Raw genomic sequence first — 24,112 nt, 5'->3', positions numbered from 1 at the left:
TTTGCTATGCCACTGAGAGTTCTTGAAAAGTTGAGCATTGTGTCTTATTTAATCTCTGCATCCCTAGTCGTCTGTACACTGTGCATGCTTAATAAATCTGGAAGGAAAGAAGGGAGGGAGGGAGGGAGGGAGGGAGGAAGAGCAGAATGGAGGAAGGGAGAGAGGAAGAAAGACCAGTCAACAGGGCCTGTCTTGAGTCAAAACTCCTCCTGTGGCTGCCAATTAAAATGAGGTGAAGTGGGGCAGGTAATGACAAAGGAGCAAGTCCTCCCCACCACCGTGTCCGGGTCCCACGAGAGCAGTCAGCCTCTGCAGCGGGGATTTGCCCCTGGGAGCCCCAGGTCTGGCTGCAAGGAGTTCCAGGCCACACAGCTGCCTAATGCGCTTAGCTCAACGGTGGCTAAACTCTCACTGGTCATAAATCAACCAGCCAAGGCTGAAGCCTGCATTACTCTCTATCTCTCCAAACCCCTCAAGGATTTGGGAAATTAGCTGCCAGTTCAAACACTTGTCTTCCCCGCTTTCCTTCTCCCACTCCATCTTTGTCTCTGTCAACCACGGGGCAGCCCTGGCTGTCTGTCTCTGCCTCTCTGAGTGTCTTTCTCACTGAGTCTCTCTCTCTGGAAAGCCTCAGCCTTGCTTTTCTCTGCTCCTGCTTCTACCTGCCCACCTTTCCCCCTTCCCTCCCGAGAGTCTTGCTGCAGCCATACATCCCAGATCCCAGCGGAGCCATAGATCTCTCCATTACTGCTGTTCTCTCCCTCTTGCTTTTAAGAATGCTTTTTATGGTGGCTTCTAGCACAAACAGCTGTTGGAGCTTGTTTGAAAAAACCTCCGGGAGCAGATGCTCGGGCATCCCTTCAGATTCTTCTTTCCTCTGAGTTGAGATGGGTTGGGGGAGAAATCCATCCATTCATTAGCTCATTAAACAAATATTGACTGAGCCCCTATTATATGCCAGTCACTGGAGGCGGGGGGCTGCTGGGGACATAGCAATAGGTAAACAGCCCTTAAAGAATTTATAATCTAGTGTGGGGAGAGAGGGAAACATAAATCTAGTTATCACGCAAATAGATAGTAACAAATGGTGATCAGTACTATGAAAACCAGACTCATGGAACTATAAAAATAATGTAATTATTATATACCAGGCACTGTTCTAAGCATTTCACATACTTTAAAAAAAAAAGTCATTATCTATTTTATATATGATGAAACTGAGGAACAGAGAGGGTAAACAATTTGCTCACAGGCACACCGCTTGTGAATGTAGGGGAGTCAAGAGTTGAATATAACTTAAGAGGCCAGGGAAGCAAGAGAAAGCAAGCTTCCTTGAGCTCAGTTTCCTCCCATAACTAAGTAAAAGTGTCTTTTCCAGAGGCAGAAAAAGCACTAGAATCCAGCTTCCTGAATCCCAAATTAATTCTGTTCTAAAGGAAATAAGCTAGAGTATAAAGGCTGGCTCTGCCATTCAAACTACCCAGCCCGGTGGGATTCCATGGAACTCCAAAGTGAAGGGTGGAGGTGGGGAGATGGCAGGAAGAGGCACTTCCTGTTAGGATGGGCACGTGGGGGCTTGGGCAGCTTGAACTCCTGGAAGGCAGGGCTGTGCTGTGTTCCCTTCTGCATCTCCAGCGCCCCAACAGAGTGCCTGATGTGTAGCAGGCGCTTAATCGTTATTTACTGGAAAATGAATGAATGGGTAAGTTGAATTAAATGTAAGTGAATTAAGTGAAAAAGATGGAACAGATGGAAACTCCATGTTTTTTTTTTTTTTCCTCTCAAGCTAAGGGCTTACGATTCCAATAACTTCCCTTCTCTCACTACCACCAGCCAACAGCGCAGAGATATTCTGCCAGGTATCTGGGTCCTTTCTCTCCTTTTCATATTTTTCCAATCTACATATCGAAAATGTTTTCCTGCTGTTTCACAAAACTCTCTTTTAAGACAGGTTCAGTTTTTGCTGATTCAATTAAGAGCCGAGTTTGATCTAGAGACTTTACCTCTTCTAAAGTTCCTTTTGATAAAAACAGTCCCCAGAGGCTCTGTCTCTTTGAAGCCTCTTTATGAGTTTTGGAGCTGAGTAAAATGCCAACCAGTTTCAGGATAATTACCCTAGAGCAGACACAGTGTTTCTGGAATCTATTTCCCTATCTGAGTCAACAAAGCCTGGTCTTTTTATGTTCTTGTAAGTAACATGAACTGTCCTCTGTATCATTTTCCCCTCTGTGAAGAGAGCTCCCTTGGGTTATTTCATCTCAGGATCAGGGAAGAAGGAAGAAATGTTTGGGAGTTCATTTTCCCCAGGAAATTTGGTTAGGAGCGGGCCTTAGACTGGGAGAATGGCTCTTGGCTGCTTCTGGCACATTCAGTGTCTCTCCCTGAAGACAGAATCCAAGAACCACTTGGCAACTGCAGAGAAGAGTGAAGAACCAAATATACTCTGATCTAGGGAATCTTCAGCTGAAACGATGGATTGAAACAATGCCCATTATCGTATCTTTTTTGTCTGTTTGTTTGCAGGTGACATGTAGATAAGGACACGCACCTGGGAATCATTTAAATTAGCTGTGTGACCTGGGATGGGGGTGACTTCAACTCTCCTGGCATCAATTTTCTCATCTGTATAACATGAATGATAATAGTTACCTCAAGTATTTATGGTGAGGATAAAATGAGATAATGCTTTAGGACACAGTCTGGTATATAATTAGTATTATCCCCAGTGTTATCCGTGACACACAGAACACTTTCACACTTATGCTTACACTCCATCCCACTCTCCCCACTTTTTCTAGAAGTCCTACGTTGGAACCGGGTTCTGACTCCCAGTTTCTTTTTTTTTTTTTTAAATAAAATTTTATTACAGCTATGCATATATAATGGGTATCATATATCGCTGTATTTGAGCTTCAGAGGAAGAAGTGAGTAGGTGCAACAGAGACTACATCACAGGTAAAATAAAACATTTACTATCTGGTGTTTAAAAATAAAGAAATGCTTGCTAATCTTTGTGTTAGAGAGCAGGATGGTCAACAAAGGCGAGGAGAACATATCCAAAGTGTTTTCCTCTTTGCTTCAAAAGTTATTTTATTCTTCCCTGTGATGAGTGTTTATAACGGTCAGGTGGTTACTACCTGAGACATGCAGATTTCCGTATGTGCAAAGTCTCTGCTGTGGCCCAAGTTTTCAGGCTTCTGTGGAACCTGGAACTCCTGAGATGGAGGTGAAATTGCATTTGAGTTGGATTTACATCATTAAACATGAGTAGAATGGCTGTGACAGAAGCTTCTGGAGCCTTGGGTATTCGGACTGACTCCCAGTTTCTATGCTCTTCTATTCTGGGCCATTCCAAAGGAGTTTGACTAGTCAGTCCTCTGAGACTCTAAGGACAAGTGTGGAGAAGCTACAGAAAGACAGATTCAGGTTTAAAACAGAAATAGTTTGTTTTTAATATTCAAAGATATTTTTTTTAAGAGAGAGTGAGAGAGGGAGGGAGGGAGGGAGAGAGAGAGAGAGAGAGAGAGAGAGAGAATTTTTAATATTTATTTTTTAGTTAAGGCGGACACAACATCTTTGTTTGTATGTGGTGCTGAGGATCGAACCCCGGGCTGCACGCATGCCAGGCGAGCGCGCTACCGCTTGAGCCACATTCCCAGCCCCTCAAAGATATTTTTTAAATGACTGCTTCAAAAAAGGAGTGTGTTTCCTGTCTCAGGAGGTCCCATATGCAGCTGGCCAGCCACCAGAGAAGATTCTGCAAAGGGAAGGAGAAGTTAGGCTTGGGAGCCTTCCAGTTCTGAGATTCGGGGTTTTTCCTGTTAGTAGGAATTGTCTTTTCAGCCAGGCTTGCACCCACACTCCTCATGTTTGCAAGAAATCCCAGGGGAGCAGCTTTGAGAGCAGATATAGCTGCCACTCTCTAGCTTCTGTGAATAAAGAATCAGATTTCTTTGGGATTCAGGAGGCTGGGTCCTAAGTTTGTTTCTGCCACTTCTTGACTAAGTGGCCCGGGAAAGAAAACTCTGTAGTTTAGCCAGCCCAGCCTTTCCTCCCATTCCTCCTCTGGTAACAGCTTCTCCATGTCCCTTGGGGAGCACCACTGCCCTATTCACAGTCCAGGAGCCAAGCCGAGCTCAGGTGTGTTTCAGCTCCCCAGCTACAGGGACTGGTTCAGAAGCAGGTGTATGATTCAAGTTAAACCAATCAGAAGCCATCGGGACTTTTGGTAAAACTACTGAGAAAGAGATGCTCTTTCCCTTCAGGTAGTTCAGCTGGTCACATTTGAGCCTGTGATTTCCGAGGTCTATGACATGGGCAGAGCCTGCCTGAAAGCCAGACAAACACCGAGGGGAAAACAAAGCTGACAGGTGGCAAGAACAGATCCTGGTGACATCAGTCAAATGCCTGCATCCCACAGTCCCTGAAGATAACTTAAAGCTACATTTTATTTTAGTTAGGTTAATCAGTGAATTATAGTTGTGTTTGGTTTTTAAATTTGGGGTGATTGTTTGCATTTGTTTCATTATTCCTCCCTTCTCTTTCTTTCTTTTTGGCTCAAGTGCATTTGAGTTGGATGTTGATAACCTGCAACCAAGAGTTCCAACGAGCACATATTGAAGTGCAAAAAAGGAGGGAGAAGGAAAGATTTCTTAGAGAATGTAAACCTTGAGCTGCTCTTTTCTCTGCACCAGGGTATACCTAACAAAATCCTGGGTAAAGACTCTTCATTATTTAATGTGTCCCTCCATGCAGAGAACCATGAGGGTCTTCACTAGAGCCATCAACGCCTTAGCCAGAGTGAAAGGTGGGACCACCTTAATCACTGTCAGAGTTTTTACTTTCATTCCATATGCATGAACTCTAGTCCTTCCCACCGTTTCCTGGGAACAACCCCTTTTTCTTTTCATGAATGGAGCCATCATTCATCCATCAGATAATGACAGTGTCTGCTATGGGCCAAGTGCTATAACAGACTATGTTCGGAATACAAAGATAGGTAAGATATTAAGAAGCTCCCAGTAAAACCAGGAACCGACATTTATAGTGAACTTTTATGTAAGCAACCCAACGTGCCTGGCATTTTACTGGTTTTAAGGGGAGAAAAAAAACCACAATAATATTTTATTAGTTTCCTATTGCTGTTGTAACAGACTACCACAGACTTAGTGGATTAACCATCACACATTTATTAGTTTATAACTCTAGAGGCCAGAAGTCCAAAATGAGTCCTACTGGGCTAAGATCAAGGTGACAGCAGGGCTGCCTTCCTGCTGGAGACTCCAGAGGAAAGTGCGTCCTTGCATTTTCCAGCTTCTGAGATGGCTCTTTCCCTTGTCATGTGGTCCCTTGGCCTGCTCCAGGGCCAGCAGTATAGTATCTTCAACTCTCTTCCGGCACTCCTGCCTCCCTGTGCAGGAACCCTCCCGGTGAGGTTGAGTCCACCCAGATAACGTAGGATACTCTCCACCTGGAGATCCTTAACCTGATCATGTCTTCATAAGCCATATAAGGGGACATATTCACGGGTTCTGGAGATTAGGATGGGGGTCATATTTGCAAGACTATTATTTATAAATATGTAGAAGTAGGTAACATTATTCTCTCCATTTTAAAGAGAGGGAAAACTAAGGCTTGGAGAAGTCACAGTAGTCCTCCCCATATCCAATAAGAGCCAGGGCCTTGCTTCATTCTCATGGGCTCTGAGCCAGAGTCTATACCCCTTATGCTATACCCCCTCTAGCCCAAACCAATATTAAGGTCACACAGCCCTGGGCAAGTGACCTAATCACTCTGTGCCTCACTTTTGTAACCTGCCAAATACAATGAATCATCTTATGCTTCTGAAAATTTGAAGTTAGGCATATGGCTTTCTAAGCCCTCTTGGGCATGTGGTAGATGCTCAATAGGTGGCCACCAATCTTAAAAATCATTCGAGGTGCAAAGACAACAGGTGCCTGAAAAGACAGACCCATTGCCCTTGAATGGAGGTAGGGGTTGGTCCAAAAAGGAAATGTTCACTTTTGGCTCAGAGCAGTTGGGTCACCAAGGGCAGCTGTAGGGACAGGATGCTTTCCACTCGCAATTAGAACATAGGTGAGAAGATGCCCGGGAAGGTTCAGAGCCCTAGAGGGGCAACCCTAAGGTCAGCAAAGGCCTTTGTGTGAGGCCCTCTTTGTTGACTGGTGTAGAAGCAAGCAAATTAAAAAACAAAACCTTCCCTTCTCCCTTCAATGACTTTCTCAGATCCTTAGTAACGACATCTACTCAAAACAAATTACTGGCGAGGCTCCCCACCTTGAGAGACTCGCCTAGGAAGCAACCCCACCCTCCAGTCCTGAAGAACTTTGCTGCTGGGTGGGCCTTCCCGCCTTGTCCCCTGTGGGGCTGGTTGGCTGCATGGGGCACCCAACAACAGAAGGGCAGCAGGATTTGTCACTGTGCTAACTTGTCTACTTGTCTCCAGCCCAGAGGGTCCTGACAGGGGAGTTTCCAGGGACCTCACTGAAGCGTACTCCAGTCTTGACATAGACACATGGCAGTGATTACATGCAGCGTTAGGCACAGTTGCTGTAAGATGTGGCAGCCCCAAATCCTCTCCTGAGCACAGTCTGAAACCAGCCTCGTTTGCTTCCAAGTTCTTTTATCAATTATGTACGGGAGAGAGGGGCTCACAGAGGATGGGAAACAAGAGTCTCTTCCCAAATGGTCAAGGGGGTCCCTTCTGTTGATACAATTGAGTGGCACAGCCCGAAACGCCCTTCTTTGTCACCAGCCACTAGCACACAAAAGCATTCATTGCATTGTCACATGTGAGACTTGAATCAAGAATATACCTGGGGAAGGAACAATGGGGACAGTATGAACAACTGCCAGCATCTTCTGAGAGATGAAGGGTCAAGGAAAAAGAAGATGGAATCCCAGCAGTCTTCAATGTCATGAAGTCCCACTCCTAGCTCACGTTTGAGCCCTCTCTTATCACTGTGTTGACCTAACATTTGTTTAAATACCTTCATGGGCAGAAGTCTCCACTTCCCAGGGAAGCTATTACATTCTTGGGCAGCTGTGATTCTTAGGAAAATGCTTTAGATTGAACAGGAATCTAAATCTTAGCAACTGCTCTTGGTTCTGCCAGCCAAGCTGCTTTCTCAGCCAGGGGGTTTCTCCAAGCGTTGTCTCTTACATGAAAATTGTCTGGTGAGATCATTAAAATGCAGATTTCTGGGCTCAGTGCCAACCTAGACAATCAGAACCTCTGAGCCAGGGACCCAGGAATCTGCCTTTCAATGCAGGATACCTGATCTGTAAGATGAGAGACCACAGATGGGAAGAATGACCAAATAGGGCAGGAATGACCAAAGAGAAGACCAGGGACTTGGGGGATCAACTTCTTCAACTTAGCAAGCCCTGCCAAGGGTGGGGTTGATGGAAGAGGAAGTCATGTTAGATAGGAACATATTAACCAGGAAATCACAAATAAATAACCCTTGGTAAATACACACCCATGCAGTCAGAGCACAGAGGTTTTGGCCTAACCCTCTTTGTGTAGGTACTACAATCATCTCCACCTAACCAACAAGGAAATTGAGGTTTCGAGAGCTGATGTAACTAGCCCAAAGAAAGACATCAGGGAAGGGGCAGGACTGAGGTTTATCTGCCTCTAACCCCCATCCCACCCCTGCCCACAACCACCACCACCGTCTGACAACTAGCTGGGAACCTCAGGTTTAAACCTCCCAAGGTCCAGGCCTTGCCCTTCATGCCAAATGGGAGCAAGATTATACATCGAGACCCGCATATCACCTGTCTCATCGTCAGAAGTTATAAATTAACACACTGTAAATAACACATGTTCTATCTTCCTAGCTCAACAAATATTCTTTCTTCATGGCCTAGGAGGGTCAAGTTCAAATTCAGAGTCTGAAGGAGCTCCTCCTTGGACTTGGCAGTGCAGAGAGATCTGGTCCCTGCCCTGGCTCCTAGTATGCCCCTCTTCTCTTTCTATCCTCAACCCTGTGCCATATCCGGAAGGTCTCCAGTGATTGTGTGTGGCCACCACAGCCTGCACATCCCAGCTCTGTCCACATGCCCTGCAAATGACTATACCTTGGCTTCCTCTGGCCTGGGAGGAATAATTTTGGGGAGCTCTGTCTTGCCCTGCCTGCTCCAGCCATGACTCCTGTCTGGCTGTCTCTGCCCTGAAATCCATCTCCCCTAGGTCTGAGATGGGATGCTACATGTCCTCAGGTCACCTGCATTAGTTTGCCACTCAGCTGCCTGGTCCCTGCTCATAGTCTGGCATCAGGCCTGGCAGAGGGGTCTGGGAGGCAGCCCCTCCTACAGCAAATGGAGCAGAGAAAGGACAGAAGTCTTGAGCTGTTGTCACAAATGAGAGAGGCAGAATGTGGCATATTAGGAGGAAGGAGGTCACCTACAACATGAGATCATATCTGCTTCACTATCGCACCTGGAAGTTGCCTTTTAAATCTCATCATCTTTGGATTTGAGAAGTATTAAGATGCATATCACTTGGAGATGATATCAGATGTAATCCTTCAGGGCAGTGATCATCACTGTGCAATCTGAGACCACAGCAAAAGCATCACCTGTTGTTAGGCAAATTCTTGGGCTCCAGCCCAAGAATCAGAAACCTGAGGCAGGGTCCAGCCATCTGTGTTTAACAGGCCCTCCTGGTGATTCTGATCACACTAAATTCTGAGAACCACTGATGGAGGATGCATTATCATTGATTTCTTTAGGACAGAGTAGCCATTCCAGGAGTAGCCATGTTCATCAATATATATTCATTTGTCACAAATCAGCTGAGAGCCAAAGGCTTCTTTAGGCACTGGGGTTTCAAAACACACCTTCTGCCCTTAAGTTGCTCACAGCCAAGCAGGGATGCAGGCAAGTAAATAGATCACAGCTATAAGATGTGACAAATGCTAACATCCACAGGTGGAGGGCCCCAGGTGGAAGAGTGTCCCAGGGACCCCTGTGTCAGCTGCAGAAGGAGCTCCTGAGAGCAAAGACTCTGTCCTTGACCAAACTTCTTTAGTCATGCTCTCTGAGCCCTCCCCTCCACTAGGCCTCCACCTTGGCCCTCATTTGCCTTTGGTCTGCCCAGCCCACTCTTAGCAAAGGCTCCGGCTAAGTCACCCTCACCCTTTGAGATCTGGTCACCCTTGTTGTCTGATCATATCCCTCCTCCCTTATCCTTGATGTCTAAGCCCTTGACCTGCCATTAGCAAGAGTTTCCTTATACTGATATCTTCTCTTAGTAATTTTCCATCCATTCACCTCTCGCTCTGCTCCTTGGCTATAAATCCCCAGCTGTCTTTGTTGTACTGGGAGTTGAGTCTGATCTTTCTTCCCTATTACCACAGCCCTGTGGCAATAGCTCTGAGAAGAGTCTTTTTTTACTGCTTTAACGAGTGTCAGAATTTTTTTTTTTTTCTTTAACACTGGCTAGGGGAGAAGATGTGCAGAGACCCAGAGGGAGAAAAGAATATGACCAGGCCCATTGAGGATGAATGACTCAGAGGTTTTAATGAGATGGCCAGAAATCAATCAGGGAGGTGGGCCTGGGGAAGCCAACGGGGGCTTTGTGAGGCTGTCTGAGAGTTTGGGGTTTCTCCTGAAGGCAGTGGGGTGTGTCGGGAAGTTTTAAGTGGAAGAATGACAATTAGTTTTTTTATTCTAGAAAGATAAGGCTGCCTGGGGGTGAGTAGATTAAGGGGGCCAAGCCTGAAGCCTGAGAGATCAGGGAGGAGATGGCTCTCCCCACAGCAAGAGGTGGAGGAGGAACTGGAGAAGGAAGAATCCATTCAGAGAGGGGCCACACATCAGGATCACCTGAGGATCTTTTTAAACATGCTCTTTCCCGGCCCCCATCAGAACCCCTGGATGAGGAACACACAAATCTGTGTGTCTGAACAGCTTCCCTGGTCAGAGAGCTGCAGCCAGAGCTGATAATCACCCAGGTAGAAGATGAACAAGGCTTGGTGACCTTGACAGAGGAGGGCAAGAGCAGGGGAGAGGAAGGAGAGTGTGTGTTGGGGGCAGGGAGTGTCCCCCAGAGTCCAGGTGAGTCATCAGGAATCCCACCAGTGCATTTTCAGGTGACTCAGGAGACTGGACTTGGAGGTCAGGGATGGAAAGCTTCACAGATTTTTTTTCCCTAGGTTCAAGGGAGATTCTGGGATTCGAGGAGACTAAACCTCACATAAATGAATCATTTGATTAAAAGGTTTCACCAAGACCCATTCATTCACTTCTTCCTTTATTCCAGATGTTTACCATGTGCTGGGTACTGTACTAGGTGCTAGGGACACAGTGGTGATCAAAATCAGAGATGGTCTCTGTTCTCCTGGGGATTACAGTCTAATGGGGGAGGTCAGCTTTATGCAAATAATGACTCTAATAAATGTAAAACTACAACTGTGCTCAGTGCAATAAAGGGTAAATACTTAGCATTTAGTAAGGGATATGACTTACCTTGGTGGGGGCTCAGATTCTGAAAGTCTTCCCTAGGAGTGTCACCTGACCTGAGGTGCAAAGGATGAGTAAGAATTACCCAGAAGAGCAGGAACTAAAATGGTGAAGGATGGTACAGGCAGCGGAACAGCGTGCCCAGGGACCTTACAGTAGGTGGCCCAGGGAGAAGTTACATGGGCCCAGGGAGAAGCCTATCCAAGTGGTACCCCTTTCAAAAGCCCACTTTGGAACCTGTGCTAGCACAATACCCCAAGTGTCTCACATGGGGGGAGATGGCCATAGATCTGCATGGTGTGAGCTCCCTGGTGGCTCTTGAGCAAGCTGGAGGGACAGGCCCCGGTGTGTGAGCAGAAATGACCTTGCCTCGAGGTCATTCTGCACATCCGGCTCTCTCTCTCCACTGGGGGAAGTGCTTCCTAACAGCTGCTCTGAAGCGATTCTCCTTCAATTTCCATTTTATAGCTTCTTGTTCCCTCCTCAGCGGGAGGCTGTGTCTCTGAAGAAGTCAGGCTGACATTGCAGACTGCAATTGCCATGCCTTCCGCCTGCCTGAGATTTCTGGTCATCTCTCCCCTTGGGTGCCAAGTTGCTCCGCCTTTGTTCTATCAAACAGATATTTATCAAGCACCTACTGTGTGACTGCACGAAGCTGGGTGCTATGGTGGATGGGAAAGGATAACCAGGAAACTTGCGATGTCCTTTCCACTATCCAACTCATGGGGGACCCCACACAACCAATCGATAAGTGTCTGTAGAGTAGAAACAAAGAATTGAGGTTTGAATGAATTATTTAAAGCCCCAAAGATACCCACAACAGAAGGCTACTTTGCCATGTGTCTATAAAATTGGTGGGCAGAAAGTGGGGGATTAAGTGAGATAAATCCTTATCAGTCATACTAAGAAGTCAATAGATAATGTTGAGAGTTTATAAATCAAGGAGCAGAAGTAATAAATCTTTGACAGAAACCACCAGAGTGTAATGATTAAGAGCACTCGGGGGTCTGGAATCAGACCTCCTTGTGCTGAAATCTCATTTCTGTTACTCGTCAGTGGTGTGACCTTGGATGGATCACTGAAATTTCCCCAGCCGAACATGGCAGCGGTACCTAGCTCATGGATCCTCAAGGAAGCAATGCACATTGCTTAGCACAGGGCTTGGCACACGACACGTGCACTCAATAAACATTAGCTGAGGTCAAAACAAAACAGTTAAAAATTAATAGTCTCAGGACCAGGACATGGGGAGAGGGAGTCGTATTTTTTATTATAAACTGAATTATTTAATTTCATAACCATATGCATGTATTGCATTACTAAAAATAAAAAATTTAAAACATATGTACCAATCGAGGGATTGGAAAACTAGACATTGAAGGTGCTCTCGGCTTGAGCCTCCTTCCTGCTCCCTCCAGAGCCCTTCCCTCTTTTCTGCCCCAGCTCCGTCTTTGGTTTCCCACCTCCACTCTGCTGCCTTGCTCTGTCTGGTCACCCACTCTTAACTGTTCTCAGTAGGTCCTGGTGTCTATGAGTCATTTAGCTCCTAGGGCCCCGGGGCCTGATGCCATGCTTCATGGCACCTAGGCCAAATGCCAGGCACATGACTGGGGTAGAGAGTATGGCAACTGAGCCTGGAGGATGTGGCATCTTCCATGGGGACAGTGATCCCAGGGGGTTCCTGGAAATGCCCATATTCCTCCTGGGGCTTCTTGTTTCCTCAGATGAATGGCTGCTCACTACCTGAGAGTCCTAGGGTTCAGGTCACCAAGGCTCCTCCTGGTCTATGAGCTACCAGGTTATTTGCTTCTAACATGTCACTTCCCTCCCTTTTTATGAGCCTTAATTTCTTCTTCAATAAAATAAGTTGTTTGTTCTAAAAGTTCCTGTTTTCGTCAGCTTTTTCGATGCTGCGATTGAAAGACCCGACCAGAACGATTTTAGGGGAGGAAAAGTTTATTTAGGGGCTCACAGTTTCAGAGGTCTCAGTCCATGGACAGCAGGCTCCATTCCTTGGGGCTCCAGGTGAGGCAGGACATCATGGCGGAAGAGTGTGGCAGAGGGAAACAGTTCACATGATGATGAGAAAGCAGAGACTCCACTGGCCAGATATAAATAGGTACCCAAAGCCATGCCCAATTCCACCTCCTCCAGCCACACCCTACCATTTCAGTTACCACTCAGTTAATCCCTATCAAGGCACTAAATCACTGATGGGGTTAAGATTCTTACAACCCAATCATCTCTCCTCTGAACCTTCTTGTGTTGTCTCACACGAGAGCTTTGTGGGGACACCTCACATGCAAACCATAACAGTTCCTGCTACTTCTTCCTCAATCTTTGCCAGTCTAGGAAAGTCGAATACTTGTCTTCTGGTCTAAGAAATAACAATACATGTACAACTCATATAGAGACCCCCCCACCTCACACACACACATACCTCTGGCCCAGATGTGCTCTTAATCCACCACCTCTTTGGCATTTGATGGTTTTGACTATCCAACATCCATCCATCCATCCATCCTTTCTAGACCCAGGACTCCAGTTTCCCTATAGGGCTCCCTCTTCCCCACTCTCATGTCTTAAGTACTCAGATGGAGCTAAGGGGCAAGCAAGTGACCCAGGCCCATTGAATGAGACTTGGTTTGGGCATTTTTAGTGAGATTGCTGGGAAAGAGAAATCAGTTTTCCCTGGCACTGCTAGCCCTAAGGATAATTTAAATCTGGAGCAGCCCTGTCATCAGCAGGGAACAGCCTGCCCGAGGGCAAGAACATAAGGAAGAAGCAGAATTAGGAGTTTCTGTGGCTTTAATGACACCCTTTGAACACCTGGAGCTTGTGGTCTCTGAAGGCATCCTTTCCTTAGATTTTTCAATTAACTAAGGCAGTACATTGCTTTCATTGAAAAAAAATTTATTACCCATAGCTCTTTTGAGCGGGTTTATCTGTCAGTTTCTGAGGAAGAATTTGTTCTTGAATATTGTTTATCTTTAAGAAATTCTTTTCCATACTCCTTCTTTTGCTTAGGAAACTCCTATTCATCCTCCGGGATGCGGCCAAACATCACCTCCTGTGACCTCTTCCATGCCACTCTTAGCAGTATCAGAAGTCCCTTCCTCTGGGCTCTCATGGCCCCTGGAAAACACTGCAATAAAATACTCAGTGCATTGCGTTAAGTTTTGTCTGCTCTGATACTTCTGTTTAAATGATGCTTGGGCTTGAACCCGGGGTGCCTAGAATGAGGAGCCGGCAGACTTTGTGCTTGACGAACGAGGGAATGAAAGAGTAATAACCAGAATCTTTCTGCTGTGGCAGTATCCCACTTTTTGTTGTTGTTTTTGTTACTCCAAAGAAACAGGAACCAATTTGTCACTCTGCTGTATGTGGATTAGTCACAGTGCAATCTACTACGGGGTGTGTGATGTAGGCGTTGAGCTGAGTGATGCTGAAAACAATTCCACTTTTGACGCTGAACCCTCTCTTGCTACCTGTCCCTTTTGTACTTACTCCGGAGGCTGCATGCTACCATGGATGGGGAGTCAGGAGAACTGGGTTTTAGTCCCCATTCAGCTTCCTCTGTTAATTTATGGAGTCTCTTCGTCATGAGAGAATGGACTATATCAGTAGAGACTTCTAAAATCTACAGGCCTATGATAAACCATTCAGTCCCACTGACCAGTTACCACTCAGCTCCAACTTGAATGGCTATACAGGAAAATAGGCCCAGTGTTGCTCAGATTTTGAAAAAAAAAAAAAATTGGATTTTTGTTGTTGTTGTTCATTCAGCTTCATCTCTGGAGAAAAAAATGGGGGCAATCTCTCTGTGTTGATACAGAGTAATCGTTTTACTACATAAAAGCAAGGTGCAGTCCCCTGGGTGAGCTCTGTAGCTGAGGAGATGTGACAGCCAAGCTCTTACTCTGTGTGTATGCATGTGTGTACTTGCATGCATGTCAGTAAGTGGCAGGGCCCTGCTTCAGGTACAAATAGCACTGCTCAGACAATCATTGGCAAATCCAGTGTCTTCCTAGGAGAACAACCTAGGGGAGTCACAATAGTGGAACTTGGCTGAATGTTGGACTAGGATTCCAACAGCATTGGGTTCTAACCCAGTGTTTTGTCTAACAGCCAAGAGGCTCTTTCTCCTTCCTCCTACCTAAGACAACTGTTTTTCCTGTATTCATTTTTTTTAAAAGAGAGAGAGAGAATTTTTTAATATTTATTTTTTAGTTTTCGGTGGACACAACATCTTTTTTTTTTTTAATGTGGTGCTGAGGATCGAACCCAGCACCCCATGCATGCCAGGTGAACATGTTACCGCTTGAGCCACATCCCCAGCCCCTTCCTGTATTCATTTTTACAATGTCTTTTCCACTACCACATGGTAAGCCCTGTGACTGTTATTTATCATTTTCCCACTACTGAATGCCTAGCATCTCCCATAGTTTCTGGCACATGATAGGTGCATTAATAAATATCGGTTGAATGAATAACTAAAAGAGTCAGTGAGGTGATGTACATAAAGAACTTAGCACACAGTGTCTAGGCATGGTTCAGTTTCCTCTTTTGGAAAATGGAAATAATAATAGAACCTGCCTCATAGGGTTTGGGGGAAGATTAAAGTGCTATCTTCTTTCCTCTGTCATTTGTTTCCAATTTCTGAGAGAGTCTGAGTAGTCCAATTCATCCTTTTGATCCAAGTCAGACAAGTCATGGTCAAGGACCAGCCCATAGATGAGGATGAGGTACTCGGCAAGGTACGGAATTTAGTCATTTGATGTAGTGTTCTGATCAGGGATTCTTACAGGCATCTGAAATATGTGCTACAGAGCAGGCCTAGAGGTGAAGGGATACATTTAAAATTTATTAGGCAATAAAATCAGCATTATTAGGTAATTGTTTGAATGTGGGAGGTGAGTTGGATTAGAAGCCCGGATGACATCAGGGGTTAGCTGTAGTGACCCAGTGATCTGTCAGCTCCCCTTTCCTCTGTGTTAGGCTGTTCTCTGGGGGCTTCACCCTGGTTGAGTTAGGGTCTCAGGCAGGAAATGAATGGCACTCTCATGCTGGAAAATTTGAGAAGAATTTATTAGAACACTTTGGGAGGGGAGGGGCGACCACCAAGGAGAGTGAAATGCCCTAGGACTGCAGGTTAAGGGGAGGGGCAGTTATCAGAACCCAGGGAGACTGTGACAGGCACTGTGGCCCTTAGTGGCAGACACAGTCAGCCGGTGGCATAGTCCCAGTGAGGGAGCTGGGGAGAAACCCTGACCTGGGTCTTCTCCCTGTTCCTAGGTCCTGTCAAGGGCTAAGCTCATCAAGAAAAAGGAGCATCAAGAAGCCGGTGGACGGGCTGGGGTTGTGGCTCCCAGGTAAAGCGCTTTGCCTAGCATGTGTGAGGCTCTGGGTTCGAGTCTCAGCACAAGAAAGGAAAGAGAAAGGAAGGAAGGAAGGAAGGAAGGAAGGAAGGAAGGAAGGAAGGAAGGAAGGAAGGAAGGAAGGAAGGAAGGAAGGAAGGAAGGAAGGAAGGATCGATCCGTGAACAACTAATAAAAATATAGAAGCAGCAGCAGCAAAGAACAAAAGCTTCAGGAGAGCAAAGGCAAGACATTCAGCCGACTCTTCACATCCTGTTAGAAAGCTGACCTAGAAGAGGCCACTATTTCCTTCATAAAATCCTCAGGACGAACCCCATTGGTTCAGGTTTGTCTTCTGGAAATCAGGTGCTCACCCCTAGACTAATCACAGAAGTGGAAGGGGATAGAGTGCTCTGATTGGCCAAGCCAGCAGTTTAGGGTGGAGTCAACCTCCCAGGGCATGGAGTATAGATCCTCAAGGTAAAGCAGGGTGTTTTGCACTAGCCAGATATAAAGAGCAGATGTCACCACTCCAACAATGGGGCTCCTGGAGGGCTTCTGAGGGGAGCTTGCTATTCCTGCTGGATGGATGGGGGAGGAAAGCCCAGAGTGCATGCATGGATGGGTGAGCCCAGTAGTAAGGAATGGAGCTGCCCCCTTTCCTGGCCTGTTCCCCAACAGGACAAATCTTAATATTCTGTAACTCCACCACTTACTAGGAATTTTTAAACAACAAGTTCAGTCTTCTCATCAGGATTACGGATCCTAGCAAAGACCACCAAGCCCTGCTTTATGAGTTCATTCTTGAAACTGCTGGAAGGTGCCACCTAGTGGAGCATCATATGATCTACGACTTAGAAACCTTAGCCCGGTTTTGGAACCATGAAAGCCTCTGAACAGTGATGCTCCTAAATTTGGCTACTGTAAGAAATCACTTGGGATGACTGAGTCTAATAGGTTTTGGATGTGGGGTGAGCATCTAGAGTCTTAAAATATCCCCCAGGTGATTCTAATATGCAACCAAGATTGAGATCCCTGGGTTATAGAGTACCCAACCCCCTTATTTTATAGAGGTGCTCACAAAACAGAGTCACTCTTTCAAGAGCCTCAGTACCCTAGGAAGAACCCCTTGCTCTGAATCCTACCACCTATCTATTGGTGTTTTGTACTGATCTTTTTTCCTTTGTACAAAAACATAAGTAATTAAACAGGAACCACTTGCATTTTCCAAGCCCTGATATTTCCACAGCAGTGCCAGGAGGATGGCTCCCTCTACACCTAATATTTGCATCTGACCCTGGTGATTGATGGTCTGTTTGAGATGTATCCACCCAGTGACTTTGTATATTTACTCTGTTTGAGATTTGTAGCCTTCTGTTTGCTCTTTCAAAACTTCTCCTGCTTGAGGCATCTCCCACATTCACTGTCTTGACTCAACAGTGATCCTTTACCGTTGGCAGGATTGGTTGGTTTTATTGGCATCTCATGGTGGAAATGACAAAGTAGACTCCAAGAGGAAAAGAGAGGCAATGGCCTGTCTAGAGGTCATTTCAAATAGACATCCTGCAACCCCTTTAGTCTTACTCAATCCAGGAGCTAAAATGCCACTAAATATAGACACTGGAGAAGGTCCAGAGTGGTACTTCATAACTGGTCCCTCTTTTTCCACCCTATGATGTAAGACCAAGTCCCAGAGTTTTAAAGAAGACCTCAGAGAGCATCTGGTTCAACTGCTTTACTTAATATGACCATATTCTATGTTTAGCTAGATATTTCTAATTCCTGATATTACATGTATACCTTTGTGGACTCATACAAGAAAAACCTGATGCTCAGAGAATTTGGATGACTTTTGAGTATACACAAGAATTTAGGCTCACTGGATGTGATGGCACATGCCTGTAATCCTAGCAACTCAGGAGGCTGAGGCAGGAGGAGCCCAAGTTTAAAGCCAGTCCCAGCAACTTAGTGAGACTCTGTCTCTAAAACATAAAAAGGGTTCAGGATGTGGCTCAGTGGTTAAGCACCCTTGGGTTTAATCTCTGGTAAGTAATAATAAGTACTAGTAGAGTAGTAGTAAAATTAGTAGTTGGGGCAAAGTCTAGACTGATTCAGGCTGACCAGACATAGGTAGGGAAATTTCAGATCCAGAATTCTTCACTTTCTGTACATTAGAAGCTTGAGCCTTGTTAAAGGACCAAGTTGTAGAGATAGCAATTTGGATTACTGACAATAGCCTTAGTGAATTTCCTCAATATAGGAAGAGGGCTGTTGATAGCAGGCGAGGCTGTACGTGTTTGGGGGCAGGAGTATATGGGATATCTTAGTACCTTCTGCTCAGTTTGGCTGTGAACCTAAAATTACTCTAAAATTACTCAATGTAGGTTTTAGAGAGGTGAATGCTTTAATGTTTGATTGATTAATTGGTTCATTTATTTTCCAAATGTTTGTTGAGCACCTCCTTGTGTCTAGGTACTATGCTAGGCATTGAGGGGATACTGTGGAGCCAAAACCCAGGGAAATAAACATGTGAAAAGATGTTCCATATCATATGTCATCAGTGTAAATCAAAACAATGAGATGTCACTCTGCACTTGCTAGAATGGTCAAAATCTAGAACCCAGACAAGTACCAGCAAGGAGTAGGGCAATAGGAATTCTCATTCTTTGCTGATGGAAATGCAAAATGGCACTTTGTATTTTCCACTTTGGAAGACAGTTTGGTTGTTTCTCAAAAAACTAAACGCACTCAATAATTGAGCTCCTTGGTATTTACCCAAAGGAGGCAAAAACTTATGTCCACACACAAACCTGCATGTGGATGTTTATTGCACCTTAATTCATAATTGCCAAAACTTGGAAGCAATCAGCATGGCCTTCAGTCAGTGAGTGGATAAGCTGCGAGCCATCTAGACAACAGAATTTTATTCATCCGTAAAAGGAAATGAACTACCCAGCCTCAAAAAGATATTGAAGAACTGTAAATGCATATTGCTAAGTGAAAGAAGCCAGTCTGCAAAGACTACACACTTTTTTGGTAAAAAGCAAACCTATGGAGACAGTAAAAGATCCATGGTTGCCAGGGGTTGGGAGCAGGCAGAGAAGGGGGAGCACAGAGGATTTGGGGGTTGGGAAACCACTCCTTATAATTCTGTAATGGTGGATACCTCATTATACATTGGTCCAAATCCATAGAATATCCAACACCAAAAGTGAACTCCAATGTAGACTACATACTAGGGTGATCATGATGTATCAATGTAAGATCATCAATTTTAACAAGAAGGCTATTCTGTTGAGAGATGTTGATAGCAGGTGAGGCTGTACATGTTTGGGGGCAGGAGTGTATGGGAAATCTCAGTACCTTCTGCTCAATTTGGCTGTGAACCTAAAATTACTCTAAAAAGTAAAATCTATTACAAACGAATAAAAAAATGCTGAAAGCTACCATGGTCTCTGTCTTCATGGGGCTTACAGCCCAGAGGGAGAGATGGATATCAAGTAATTCTCCACAGCCATAAACATTCTGACCATAAGGAAAGGCAGGACTGGGAGGTCAGACAGCTGAAAGATGGAGTCTGTTTGGGGAGATCAGGCTTCTCTGAGAACACGTCAGTTGAGCTTGGTGATCCCCAAAGAGAGGAGGAGCTAGAAGGCTTTGGGCTTGTAGGAAATACAGAAGTCCAACACCCATGATTTTTTGGGTTTTGCTTTTGGTGTCTCTCACCAGCCTGGAAATCATTCATTAAAGGCATCCTCATTTTGCAGCTGAGAACAGCTAAAGGATTTGGCCAAGATTAAGGGGTATTAGAAGCAGACTATCACAAAGGCCAACCCGCCTGACTTTCTGATCCAGTCTACTTTTATACCCTCTCAGCTCAGAGCTTGGCCACTCCAGCCTGAGGGTACAGTTCTTGACAAATGGGGTCAGCAACATGGGTCCCTAAGAAAGTCCAGGTGAAGATATTCAGCAGGAAAAGTTCTTATATCCTCATTAGGAAGATTGGGGGCCTGCACCTGTCACTTCTCCTCCGACTGAATCTTCCTGTTACTGATGACAAGATGGAACACCAAAGAGTGAGTCATAGAATATATGGCTCATTTTTATAAAACAGGAAGTAAAGATGGGAAGATGGGGAAAGCGAGGAGAGATTCATCATTCATCAAAAACGTATCAATCTCTTTCCATGTTTCAGGGACTAATATTCCACAATGCAGGGAAATAGCAGGGTACAGCCCTCAAGGAAACTGCCAAGTGTGGCTGATATTCTATTTGGAGATGCTCAGTAACAAGCAAGTGAATAAGCAAATAAATGAGACTGTGGCAAAGAGGGATATGCACTGTGAAGAAAATAGAGCAAGATATAAAGTATGAAAGAGTGTGTTTAAAAAGGTCTCTGTGAATAGGTGTCATTTGACTGGGATCTGAAGGATCAGAGACAGCTAGCAATTATTGGGGTCGGAGTGGGGGATCTTGGAAAAAACAGCTGGCAGACATAACAGCTAACTAAAGGACTTGGGCTGGAATGAGCACGGTGCCTTCAAGGGCAGGAAGTGTTTGTGGCTGGTTTGGAGTGAGAAAGAAAGGATAGGAGATGAGATCAGAAAAATGCAGGCCATAGCAGAGGGTTTTGCCCTCAGCTGAAATCCTGTCTATCCCTTTTCAGAGCTCCTGTTGGTGCTGAGCTTTTATTGCACCCACAGCTAATCATGCTTACATTTGACCAGGATCTACCGTAAGCCCTTTATGCACATTATATCATTTAATGCCACAACAGGCCTAGTAGGAGGGCTTAGTCTGAAAGTAACATTTCTTGTTTAATTTCAGTCAGTGCAGATCAGTTTTCCCAGGAAATGGTATTGTCTCTGTGAGTAGGATAAAGCCCCAGGAGCCCTATCCCTGCCTGGTGCATCCCACATTGTAGAAAGTGATCAAAGAGTCCTAGGATTAAAGCTGGGTTCTCAAGCTCAAGTCCCCATTGGGGGCAGACAGGGCTGGTGTGCAGCTTTGATCCGCAAGTGACTCTATAAGACATGAGAAAAAGCTCAAATCCAATTTCCTGCAGAATCCTCTATGGAGCTACAAGATGGGGTGAGAAGGAGAGCCCCACACTGAATATTTTATCTCCCGTCATGATCTTAATTGCTATATTTCGCTCGACCAGTAATTATTGAGCACCTACTGTGTGCCATGCCTGCGAGGGTCCACAATTCAGCATTGTATAGACAACAGGGGCAGGAGCTGAAATCTTTGTGCCTTGGCTGCGTTGGCTCAGGAAGAGGGTGAACCTTTCTGCAAATTCCTCTGTCCAGAAAGAGCACGGGCACCCGTTTTCTGATTCACAATAAAGAGAAGTCTGTTCTGACAGAGATAAGAGTACCATAAAAGACAAGAAAAGCACCAAATTCCTGCTTTTCTTGAAGCTCACATTGTAGGGCAGGAGACCCCAAATGAGACGTGCTCTGAAGAAAACTCAAGAAAATGGAGACAACTGGGGCACTAGGCGATATTTTAGATCCACTGGTCAGGAAGTTCTCTCTGAGGCAGAACCTCTGATTGGGTTCCTGAACCATGCAAAGGTCTGAAGGGAGTTATTTTCAGAGAAGGGCAGAGCAAGTTTGCAAAGGCCCTAAGGTGATCAGCAGCTGGGTGTGTTTGAGGAATACGGCAAGACTACTGTAACTAGAAGGAAAAGAGAAAAGGCAAAAGCTGGAGGTTGGGTCAGATCGCTTAGATCTTGCAGACTGTAGTAAGGTTTCTCATAGACAAGTCTAAAGTGAAGGGAAGCCATAGGTGAGCCCAAGCAGGAGGGAGCTTGTGTTTATGAAAGATCACTCTAGACAGCACTGTGCTCTCTGCTCTAGAGGCACATAAAAGAATTTTGCAACATTATCTGATTTTATAAATACTGTGTATCTATTGAAGTATAAAAGATAGAAGACTATTCATTGCAACATTATTCATAATAGCCAAAAGGCGGAAACAACCCAAATGTCCATCAATGGATGAATGGCTAAACAAAATGTGGTATCTACATGTAATGGAATATTATTCAATCTTAAAAAAGAATGACATTCTCATACGTGCTACAACAAAAATTAACCTTGAAAATATCAATGAAATAAGCCAGACACACAATGACAAGGATTATATGATTTCACTTATACAAAGTATAAGTAGAATAGTCAAATTCATAGAGCAAAGGATAATGGCAGTTTTTGGAGGTTTGGAAGGGAGGAATGAGGAGTTAAGTGTTTAATGGGCACAGAATTTAAGTCCGGAGTGAGGGAAAAGTTGTGGAGATGGACAGTGGCAATGATTGTGCAACAATGTGAATGTACTTATGCTGCTCAACTGCATACTTAAAATGGTTAAAATGGTAAAATTTCCATTGTGTGTATTTTGGCACAATAAAAATATATTTGAAAAGCACATGAGGCTAGAATTTAGAAAATAGAAGAGTGGGCATTCTAGAGGTAACAAGTGCAAGGGTCCTGAGGCGAGGCAGGAATGCATTTGCAGAGCTCTGAGGAACAGTAAGGAAGATTAGGACTGAAGCACAACGCAGAGAGTGAGGGATAAGGGTTAATCATATGCAGGCTTGTAGGGTCTTATAGTTCTGTATAGGGAACCCGGGGACAGGCTGGAAGCCACTGGAGGAATTTAAACTGAGGAATGATAAAATCTAACCTTTGTCCAAACAGTATCATTCTGGCTGCTGCATTCTTTAATCAAAGCCTCATTTGCAAATGGGTATAAGAAAATCAACCACCACAAACAGTAAGAGTAACCCAGAGCGTTAAGAGTGCACATCAAGCATTTAATACATTGCCTGGGGCTAGGAATTCATTTAAAGATAATCATTACTTTGCTAGAAATCCAAAGAAAGTCCATAGTCCCTGAGGAGGAGTTTTAGGGAATTTTGTGGCACTTCAACTAGACAGGGAGGATGAACAATATTTCCACTAACAGAAGGAGAGGGCTTTCTGGGTGGAGGGATCTGAGTGATCAACAGCACATGAACAAAAACAAAGCCAGCAACCAGGAAGAGAGAGGGAGAGGTTTGATCAGCCATAGAGGGTCACCAGAGCAGTGTGGACTCCAGAGCCCAGGAGACCCAAGTCTTGACGATTTTGCGACAGATGTCAAGCAAGCCCAGAGCTGTAATGTCAGAAAATTGAACCCTCATTGCTCAGCCTGTGCTGGAAAAACTGGGAGCAAGAGTCCTCACCATGCTGGTCCAGGGGTGGAGAGGTTGGGCAGGAGAAGCAGAGGGCGCACGTGAAAGTGGCAGAGAGGAAGGAAGCCAGGAGTTCTCGGTTTCTCAGCATCTGGGAGGAAGCAGTTAAGTGACAAGTACCAAGCGCCCCAGGCTTCAGGGATCAGAGTAAGTCTCCCGCTGCAGGGCTGAGACAGCGCCCAGGCAGCCCCTTCAGAGCCCTCACCAGTGATACACACATTACCTTGTCTAGTGCGATTACGCGTTTAACGTTCCAGCTCCCAGTCGTCAGGGAACTGCTTTCATTTCCTGCCAGAGTCTGGCACAGTGTCTGAAATACGGCGGCGCTCGCCGACGGCTTGCTGAACGGCTGAATGGGATCAGAAACCGACAAGAGGTTTTGGGAAAGGGCACCGTGCGCCGGGCGTCCAGAAACACACGTGGGACTGGAAGCCATTCCAACTCCACGGGGGTTAAAGTTGCTTGAGAATAAGGTCCTGCAGAGTCTCTCGGGTCACCTCCCCGCCGGTTATCAGAGACAACAGACAGGTGGTGGGCAGACACATCATTCCACAGTGTACAGAGGGCTTTCACACTGAACAGGAGGGTCTCGGAGAGGAAGAAAACCAGGGCCCGCCCATGGATGGATGCTCATGGTGCATAGCTGTGGCTCCATTTCAAGGCGGAAAACACTGAGTCTCCGGGATCAAAGTAGGTCTGCCAGTTTTCGGGACCGAGCCCGGGCGACTGGGAAGCCACAGCCCCGAAGACTGCAGATGCCGAGACTCCGGCGGGGCCCCAGCACTATCTGCACGTCCCTCCCCAGGGGCTCGCAAAGTCTCGGCTGCATTCCGCAACAGCAGTTGTCAAGGCTGGCGCTGGGGTCCCGGGCGCCCCCGAAATCGGGGACCCGCACCCCGCCCATCAGCGCCCAGCCCGCACCACTTAGCGCCCAACTCCCCAACTCCGGGACTTTAGCAAAGCTCCCGCGGGCGGGGCAGCGCCGAGGAGCGGGACGCACCATCGCGGCCCGAGAGGGGGAGGC

The 24,112-nt window shown here is 45.7% G+C and overlaps 1 long non-coding RNA gene across 1 annotated transcript; it reads right to left on the bottom strand.

Moving 5' to 3' along the window:
* Positions 1 to 14,695: 14,695 nt before the first annotated feature.
* On the bottom strand, positions 14,696 to 24,064 carry LOC107148086. The gene is made up of 2 exons (XR_001504230.2): positions 23,312 to 24,064; positions 14,696 to 15,557 (listed from the first exon to the last, which is right to left on the bottom strand). It is a non-coding gene; the product is annotated as an uncharacterized LOC107148086 (long non-coding RNA).
* Positions 24,065 to 24,112: the final 48 nt, after the last annotated feature.

Source organism: Marmota marmota, unplaced genomic scaffold, assembly GCF_001458135.2.
Source record: "Marmota marmota marmota unplaced genomic scaffold, marMar, whole genome shotgun sequence".
In the NCBI taxonomy this organism is placed as follows: Eukaryota; Metazoa; Chordata; class Mammalia; order Rodentia; family Sciuridae; genus Marmota; species Marmota marmota.
This window is presented reverse-complemented; position numbering and strand designations above follow the sequence as displayed.